This window comes from Vidua chalybeata, chromosome 7 (assembly GCF_026979565.1).
Source record: "Vidua chalybeata isolate OUT-0048 chromosome 7, bVidCha1 merged haplotype, whole genome shotgun sequence".
Classification (NCBI taxonomy): domain Eukaryota; kingdom Metazoa; phylum Chordata; class Aves; order Passeriformes; family Viduidae; genus Vidua; species Vidua chalybeata.
In genome coordinates this window covers 30,026,912-30,036,593 of record NC_071536.1, presented here as the reverse complement: position 1 = coordinate 30,036,593, position 9,682 = coordinate 30,026,912, and the positions used below count along the sequence as shown (strand labels likewise).

Below are 9,682 nucleotides of genomic sequence, written 5' to 3'. Positions count from 1 at the left end.
GCTCCAAGTGGGAGATGGCAGGCAGGATGTTCCTGTGTCAGGATCCATTACAGGGAAGGGATGAGCAGGCAAAACTGGGGACAGCATTCCTCACAGTTTCACATGCACTACTCCTATTGTCACTCTGTAGGTCTGAATGTGATCTGTGTCCCGTGCTGACTCAAACACAGACCACAGACATGGAGAGTCCTCTGGCAAATCTGAGCTTTCAATGCACTTGAAAGGTGCTGTTATGTCTGAATCCTGAAGAAGTCTGAGAGGAGCAGAAAGTGTCAGGTTTACCTCTCTCCTTTCAATCTGGGGAGAGAAAGTAGCACATAATGTATCCATTACTTCTACAAAGCCTGAGTGTGAAAAACACTAGTGGAAGAGGGATAGTGTTGTTAGGTAAAGCATAGAATGATAAAATCATTTAGATTGGAAAAGACCTCTAGGATCATCAAGTCCAATCAGTAACCCAATGGTGCTGAGCCCACCACTAACTATGTCCCAAAGTGCCACTTCTACACATCTTTTAAACTCCTCCAGGGATGGTGACTCAGCCACATCCCTGGGCTGCCTCTTCCAGTGCTTGAAAACCTTTTCAGTGAAGAAAATTTTCCTAAAATACAATTTAAAGCCCCCCTGGCACAATTTACCCTTTCCTCTCATCTTGTCACTTATTGTAAGAGACAAATTGCTACAACCTCCTTTCAAGTAGTTGTGAAGAGCCATAAGGTCCAGTTTATTGAGAAACTCCTTCGTTTTGTGGCACTTCAAGTGGAAGGTGCCAGCTAAACAACACTTTCAATGTGTTTCATGAAGGCTGAGCACTCAAATTCCTTTAAGATGTTTCTGTGAGCTCAGGCAAGTCCTTTAAGCACTTGAAATATGGCAAGATCTAAATTGTACAGATTAGAGACTAAGCTGTAGATTATTAATAGGATTGTTCTGGAAATTCATCATGTACATGAAAGGCAATTTTTATAGCCTAATATCTGTCAGTAGCCTGTACCAGCAAGCTCTTTCACTCAGAAGAATCAAGAGGGATTTAAAAGGATAGAAAGACAATTTTTTTTCCTAGGGTTTTCTTGCTTGCCTTTCACTAACTGACAACAAAATCTATAAAATATTTTATCCTCCAAGAAATGTGTTGTGCTAATTTTAGACCAAAGACATTGTATATTGTGCTCAGAAATCCTTGTTGCAGAAACAATTGTTCAAGCAGAACAATAAAATAAATTCATGTTTTAACAATGACAAAATTTAAACCAAACAGATTTAACAGGCTTCTGAGATTGAAATATATAGTACAATAATAGAAGTTGTACTTGGCAAAGACTTTAAAAAATAAACTGAATTGTCTTGGGCCCATTGCAGCTCTCTGATTCTTCTGTGTGTAAAATGTAGTCTAATTTCAGCAAGATTTTACTTTTCTGGTGGGAATTTATTTTTCCTCAATCCAGATTGTAAATGTTGTAATGCTCAGCAGGTGGCATCAGCTGCCCGTGGCCAGGTCTGGCTCCAGGATGACACCAAGGTGTGCTCATGTGCCTTGTGTGAAAATCTGAGTTGTATCCAGAGCCAGGGAAGTGACAGCTCCAACCTCCATCAGCACTGGATAACGCCCTCCTCACAGTAAGGGAAGTTTATTTTTTTCCTCTCTCTGATACCATCGTATCTTGTGCTTGTATTCTTTCACATTCTTGTGCCTGACTTCTGCAATTATATATTTTGTGCATATATAAGGCACATCTTTTCTCAGTGCTTTACTGACCTGTAGACACACAGTGTGTGGTGATTGGGAGTGGGGCTGGGCCAAGCCTCATGCCCAATGGGTACATCTGTGAAAAGCAGGTGAGCAGCACTGACAGCAATGAGCCATGGAGTGCCCAGGGGCACTGACCAACCACCAAAGGGAACAGAGGGCACCCAGGTGCAATGCATGAACATGAGGGGTATAAAAGGTTGGGCTAAAGAACAAGAAGGGTAGATGCTTGAAACTGATGTAAGGTATGAATGAGTGTTTAAAGCCTTCTAAAATTGTATGGTGATACTCTGTGTATTGTGCTCATCCCAACTGCAGCATGTGCTGCAACACTAACTCTTCTGGCCAGGGCAGTGTGGGATTTGCTGGCAGGAGGGGCAAGGGGCCATGGGCCATACCACACTCTTACCTCCTTTGGTGGACACTCTGCATCCTCCTGCACAGCCCTTGCATTAATGAATCTGCTGTAAAAGATCAAGTGAATATCTGAAATAAATTGCTGTAACTGGCTTTGTTATCTTGCCAAAAGTCCCAGCTCTTCAGTGCTTCTCTACTGCCTGCTGTACAAAAGCAGTGAGGAGCCTCAGCTGGGCAGACATGAGGCACAGTATGGGGAGTGAGCACAGTGGAGCAGAGCCCTTAAAGCAAGGGTCAGGTACTCCCATATGTGGCTTTGCACATATTTCTAATGAAAGCCTTGCAGTCTTCTGCTTATAATTATTTTTCACATAAGAAAGAGAAGAGATCCATTAACTTTACCAGTCCAGACTATATTTATAGATAATACTAATTAATCCTAGATTTGTTTTTTTTTTTTTATGAAAATGTGATGATTCCCAAAACAGGACATATATACATAAGTATTTTCATTACCAAATTACAAATGTCCAGCCAGAATAATATCCCTGGCTGAACAATGTAACCCAGACTCTTTTGAGTTGGCCATCTGATATTTAATTTCTGGACAGAACCAGCCAGCTTTCCCTGGAGAAGTGCGCTCCAGATTTGCCTGAGTACAGACAGCAGGAGTAGATACAAGGCCTTTGTCCTGTGATAGGCAGGGTCTGGATTTGGCTTTGCTTGAAGGGGTAAACAGTGCATGGATGGAGAGTATCAACCAGAGGAAGCTAAACAAAAATGTTTATGCTTTTTGTAAGGTGACTGGGAGTGCCAGAAGGGGCAATAGCTTTAATCAGGTCTTGATACAGAAGTCATTCTGTTAACACAGGGAGTAAGGTTTTAGCCTTGTGTAAGTGTTTTATATTTTGCTGTGGAGGCACAGAAAAAAGACATACTGCACCTCTAACATTTGTTAATATTAAAGAGGGAATCTCACAGTGGTCACAAACCCTGAAGCCATAAGAAAGTTAGAAAATCATCTTCAATAATGTTGGTATGTGTTTCAGTTGGTTCTTCAGGTTAATTCCTTTACATGTTCTCTGTAGTTAAAAAGCGTTGGCAGTTTTTCATAACTCCCCACCTTTAAAATGGGTTGCCTTAGTTACCGTGGCCAGCTTGAGAGACAGCAAATTTAGTACTAATACATTTTCAAATGCCTGCAGTTTCTGTAAAATCTCTGTCATAATCAGCTACAAGATATACTTTTATCATAGTGTTAATAAGCGTAGTGGTGATGCCTAATCAAGTTAAATAAAGAGAGAAGATTGTCACAGGCCAGAACAATGGCCTTGTGTCATTACCTTAGTGACTATCTTGTGAATATTAGGTGAAATAGCCTGTGGAGTTCCCCTGTAAATGGAAATAAGGTTGGCTTCAAGTGGCTCAGATGTCTGGTGCTTGGAAGCAAAAAGTGCTGCAGTCAAGGTCATACTTTCCCCAAGAGGAAATTGATAAGTCTTAAGTTGTCTTTTTGATTGATGATTCAGTATTTCCTCTGGTACTTCAGAAAATCAGAGAAACCAATTAATATTTTAAAGGAAATGCTCTGGTCATTTGTACAGAGGGAGTGCTTTTATTGTCCTTAAACCTCAGCCTAGGTTGTTGTGATCAGCTGAGTGAAGAATAAGAAACCAAAAACTGTGGGTTTATTTATTTATGAAATTTAATTTATGAAATTAGCTGGCTTGTATTTTGCTGCAGCCCCACTGTTTTTCCTGCTCAATAAACTGACACTTGCTGATGCTTCTAAACTGCATGTCTCCCTGAGTTTGAGAAAAGTATCTCAAACTCAGTAAGAGTAATGTGAAGGAGGAAAATATTGAATCTACCTTTTATAGCTTTTCCTAGTAGCAAAAGCAACCTTCCAAGTCTTCAAATCACTAAAAGAGCCCACTTTTTCTTAGAAGCTTCTGTTTTTCTGAAAGATGGGGCTGAGTATATCCTTGTGAAGCTTCACATGGCTGAAATAATTTAATGAATATGTTTTACAAAGCTTTAGATGACAGTGTGGAAAAATAAGCAACAAGTCAGCCTCAGTCCTTGGTCACAGTTAGAACCAAAACCAGGTGGTTTTGTGCATGTAGATTTATATCCTGATGCATGTCATTGTGCAAACTAACCACTGTGTGGTTTTTAATACATGGTATGAAGAGAGGAGGTACTACTTCAGTTTCTGCCAGTTTCAGGACTTTCCTTCACAGCTTTACAAGCAGAAATGCCCTCTGGGATCAGCCCACTGGTCCACTTGCTCCCAGTGGTGTTGCTGTTTTGGGGAAGGGCATGACCCCAGGCATTTCCTGCAGTCCTTTCCTCCCAGCCTCCACAGCTGTTGGGTCTGTGATGTTCGGGAATACATTTATGGCCCCTTTCCTTGAGAATGTACCTAATCCCTTTTTGAACCTATTGATACAATCTGCCTTGCAGCCTCTTGCAAGTTCTAGAGATTTACTGCCCACTGTGTACTGAAGTACTTAAGTGTATTTTATAATGATTTATCTTTGCAACATCCCCAGGAAGAAGAGCATAGTCATCCTCATTTGACAGTAGGGAAAGATTAGGAGGGTTGTTTCCAAAAGCACCTGTTAATAGATGTCTGGTGTACTGGTGTACGAGTTTCTCTAATGTGAAGCATTTGAGCTTTCAGATGCCTGAACTGATTGCTAGCCCAGAGCAGTCATGTGCAATGATTAACAAACAAATGAGGATCACTTGTGGTGTTGTATGATTTATTGACTGACCCATAATTAAATACTAATTCCATAGCAAAGCAGAGACCAAACTTCATTCTCCCAGTCATGGTCAGCTTCTTTTTCTTGGAGGTTTTTATCTGGCTCATCATTTGTTATCTTTTGTAGCCAGTATCAAAAAGGGGCCACAATAAAAGCTGGCATTATTCACTGATGTTCTAGACTTATCCACTGAACAAAGAGTGGCATTTGCCTGATCCAGAGAAAGCTGCAGTGGAAAACACAATGTAGGCTGTACAATTACAGCCTGTCTGTTAAGGCATGTGTAGAATTAATATTGCTAGGAGGGGGGAAAGCCTCTCAGAAAGTGTCTTTTAGAAAACATGTCTTACAAAGAATGGTTGAGGGAGCTGAGTCTAGAGGAGATTTAGGGGGGGGACCTAATCACTCTCTATAATTACCTGACAGGAGGTTGTAGTGAGGTGGGGATCAGTCTCTTCTGCTGTGCCTGCAGTGAGAAGCCTAGAGGACAATGGCCTCAAGCTGAGGCAGGTGAGATTCAGATTACGTGGCAGAAAAAAATTTTCCTTGTAGTCTAGGGGTGAGAGTGTTGGATTGATGGTTGGACTTGTGGATCTCAAAGGTCTCTTTCAACCTTGATGATTCTGTGATTCAACGATTCCATGATTATCAGTGTTTCAGAATCTAAACACCTACAGCATCCCCATCAAAATTAAAAGAGGACGAGAAGAAAGTGCCGAGGAAGAAGGAAAGCAGCAAGCGTCCAGAACCAACAGGTGGTGTGTGCCCCATGTGGTTCCACATCTAGCCGTGACGATGGGTCACAGGGTGTCCGTAGCGCCGCCGGTGAGCCGAGCGCCCCGGGGTACCGGGCTGGCCGGGAGGGCGGCGCTGCGGGGCGGGGCCGGCCCGGGCGGGCGGAGGAGCCGCGGCGGCGGCGCGGGGCGAGCGCACTCGGCAGGGGCGACCCTGGCTCGGGTTGTCGCCAGCCTGGCTCGGGCTGTCGCCATGGCCCCGCGCCCCGCCGCGCTGCCGCGCCTGCTGCTCTCGTCCGCGGCGCGGGCGCTGCTGTGGCTCGGCCCCGTGTACCTGGCGGGGTACCTGGGGCTGAGCGGCAGCTGGGTGCTGCTGGCGCTGGCGCTGTGGCTCTGCTGGGGACTCAACCGGCGGGGGAAGCGCGACCGCCTGGCCGCCGCCTTCGCGCTGCTGGAGAACGAGCGGGAGGCGGTGTGCCGGGGCCTGGCCGCCCGGCACCTGCCGGCCTGGGTGAGTGAGGAGCGCGGTTCTGCCCCGCATCCCGCGGCACCGGGGATGCTGCGGGTCCCGGCGGGAGCGGGACGGAGAGCGGGGTGTCCCGGAGCGAGCAGCCGAAGGGGTGTCAGTGATGCCTTGGGCCGAGCAGTAGCGTCTTTGATTTTGAAGTCTTGCTCAGGAAAGCGAGGATTAAACTAGAAGTTGTTTTAGCCCAGGAGATGTGCCGTAAATGGGTATGTAAAACAGACTGTTATATCGCCAGAGACGTCTCTCTTCAAATGCATGTTGTTGCATTGCAGGTATTTTGCTGTTGAAGACACTTATTTTAGACTTTCTCATCCAGCAGATTTTTTCCCCTTTAGTGTCATTTGAAAACAAACAAAAATATATAAACATTATATTCTCATCTTGCTAAAAACCCAAATATTTAATTTTAAGGAGTCATCTCTGGATGGTAGGGAAGGCCAACCCCTGTTTGTTGTTCATATTTGTTTCTAGTCACTCTACGTTTTAAAGTGAAGAAACTAGAATTTCTGCCTGCCATTTTATTCTGTGTCTTGGGTTATTTATTGGGCAGCTGCGGTTGGCTAATGGAAAGGATGATGAGGTGTTTAGATATTTTTTCTTTCATCATAATTTACTTAGCATTTAAAAATCTGTCAGGGACTGGTAGGGAAATGCTTTTCTTGTAAAGAATGTTGCATGGAGGCATTTATAATCAGTAAACTTTCATATAGCCTACAGCACTTGGCTCTTCTTAATTCTGTAGGAAATGGAGGCAGCTGGCAGTTCTGAGGAGTGAGGCCAGGGTCCCCTGCCAGGGCTGATGCAGCTCCCTGCACATGTTCCCTCCTGCCAGGCACAGAAGTCTGTCTCTGAATGAGGTTTCTGCTTGTTTGTATTGACGGAGCGTAAAAAAAAACCAATTCAGGGCATTAATGAATGTGGTGGTGTCAGCTCTTGCCCTGATGCTGTGAGAGCAGTGTTGTGTTTTATCCTCAAGTGCCCTGAATCATTGTAACCAGAAATTGAGCTTCTTAGTCACTGTTGAAAAATCAGGCTTGCCCCCACAGTGCACACAAATTCAAAAAGTTCCATTGGGTTTTGTGGTTGAAAGTTTCAGGCTTCATTAGTGTGGGAGCAGGTGGTCCATTACTGATTGCCCTGTACTGGGCCTTCGCAAGGCTCCACAGAGAGCACCCTGTGCCCCAACCCAGGAGAGGTTTGGGCAAATGGGGAGACTGCAGCAGAGGCCACTGAGATGGTCAGGGGCTGGAGCACCTGGGGTCTGACAATGCTGGGGCTGTTCAGCCTCCTTCAGGAGAAGGGAAGGCTTAAGGGCTATCTCATTTCTATCTCCCACTGCCCAGCATGTGCTCAGAGAGATGGTAGAGTCAGACTCTTTCCAGAGGTCTGATTTGTGACTTGGGAATTCTTGGATCTTACTCCTTGAAGGCAGGATGTTAGTTTTATCTATATTGTCACTTCCTTTCCTTTTGTGTGTTGGTAACTTTTGTTCATCAGTCACACTACACTTGTCCTTGATGCTTTTTAACTCCCCAGCTTTAATTTTCCTTCCATCCTCATCCTCTATTGGATCTGGTTCTTCCATGTGTCCATTTTGGAGGCCGATTCTTACCTGATGTCTATTCAGTTTATTCTCTGTGGTGTTGTCTTTTTTTATCTTTTGTTTTTGTGTTTCAGTGTTCATAGACCTTCAGTTGGGAGCTCAAAAACTATCCACTGAGTTCTTCTCTCCTGTCACACAGAGGTAGCAGTAGGAATACAGTACAAGGGGAGCATGGCTTGCATTTGCAGTGTTGTAATCTTAGGACAGGTTCTGAAGGTGTGAAATTATTGCAGTGTCTTGGGATTCATAAATCTTTGTCTCTTCATATGGTCTGTAATAAAATGAGGGGGATCCATCTAGTGAAGAGTTAAGAGCAGTCATAGATTTTGCTGTTGTTTAAAAATTGTTCTCCCTAGGAAGTGGCTTCTTTAAATTGGCTCAGGTTCTGCCCAGTCCTGGTATCAGTTGTTAGGAGATATACAGAATGCAACCTTTCCTTTAGGGGGCATGCTGGGAGGGTTTCCCTAATCTACTCAACCATCTGTTTTGGGGTATTTGCAGGATTGTTTCTTGGCTGCAACCAGTCAGTGAGTTTGGAATAGATGCATTCCTGCGCTAGACAGTGTATGTGGGCAGGCTGTGCTTCCTCAGGAAACTAGGCTGGAAATCTGCTCATGGCAGGCACAGTCAGATCCATGGCTTGGAGAGCTGAGACTTCTGACTTCAGCCTTTGCAGCCTTCAGCTTCACTTCTGTACAAGCAGGCAGTGCTCAGAGCAGAGGTAGCCAGGCTTCCACCTTCATTCCAGCTCCTGGGGTTGTGGTGACTGCTCTATGTTGCTTTTGCCAGTGGTTATCTGGCTGCACATGGCAGAATCCAAGTGTGCTGTGTTTCTTCCTGATGTTCAACTCCTTTTACCAGGCAAAATACTACTGGGTGCAGAACTGTCCTTTTAAAATGTTGCCTTTTAAGTCCCTGTTCATGCAAAAGCCTTGTTTACACTTCTTTTTTTTCCTCCTGTACAAATTTTTAGCCAGCTAAAAATCCTGGCTTTTTGTAAAAAGAAACAAACAAAACACCAAAATCCCCAACAAAACCCAAAACAACCAAACAAGCAAGGAAAAAACCAAACCAAACCCTGATGGATAGATTGCTGTGTTGTATTTAAACAGAATGGTGCTGTTGTGTCAGACGTGGGTTTTGTTGTTGCTGCGATCCTTGCTGTGGCTTGCTCCAGGGCAAGGTGGAGTCATGCAGAACTTACACATTTTCTTTACTTGCTAGTAATTGCCCCTTACCTAGTGTTTTTGATCTTCAAAGCTCTTTTCAAATGCTAAGTAATTTTTACTGCATTCCCTAAACTTTGGCAAGAAGTATGCCTGCTTTTGTAGATGGGTAAAACTGATTCTGATAGTGGGACTTGCCCAAGGCTACAGGATTAAATCTTTCTGTGTTAGTATTAACTTTGGCAGCTCTTGGTGTCTAGTTCTGGGCTTAGTAGGAAGTGTTTTGGGCTCCTCCTACCTGTGCTGCACTGATGACAAACTCGGGGCAAGACTTTGCTGGCAGGGCTCTCACCAGTAGCAAGGGCCAGAAGTGAGTCTGAAATCCAGAGCACGTGGTTCAGAAGTATGGAACTGCAGATGGTTTTATTTTCAAAACATACTAGGATACATTAAATTCTTGGAATAAATGGCTGAGTCAAGAAGAGAGCCTGATGGTGTCACTGGGCTGAACTAGCCATGTGACATGTTAGCTAGCATTCATGTTATGGGGATACCCCATGGGTAGGAAAGGACTTGCTCAGAGCTTATGTCTTACTACTCAGTGGATAATGCAGTTGCAACACCTGCATACCGAGCTCTGCTTCCTCACAGAACTGCTCGTTTAGTTCATACCATCGAGTGGAGCTGAACTTTGAGAACCCACTGAAATTTGGTGGCCTGTCATAAAGGGCAGAAAGCTGGTTTTCACCAGTCATGTCATCAGCCAGTTTACCTGTGG

The 9,682-nt window shown here is 44.4% G+C and overlaps 1 protein-coding gene across 1 annotated transcript in view; it reads left to right on the top strand.

The window, feature by feature from the left end:
* Window positions 1-1,556: 1,556 nt before the first annotated feature.
* The window catches only part of ESYT3 (extended synaptotagmin 3), a 35,747-nt gene continuing 27,621 nt past the window's right edge, over window positions 1,557-9,682 (top strand). The window contains exon 1 of the mRNA XM_053948117.1: window positions 1,557-1,617. The gene's annotated coding sequence lies outside the window, so the exon portion shown is untranslated. The remainder of the gene's footprint in view (window positions 1,618-9,682) is intronic.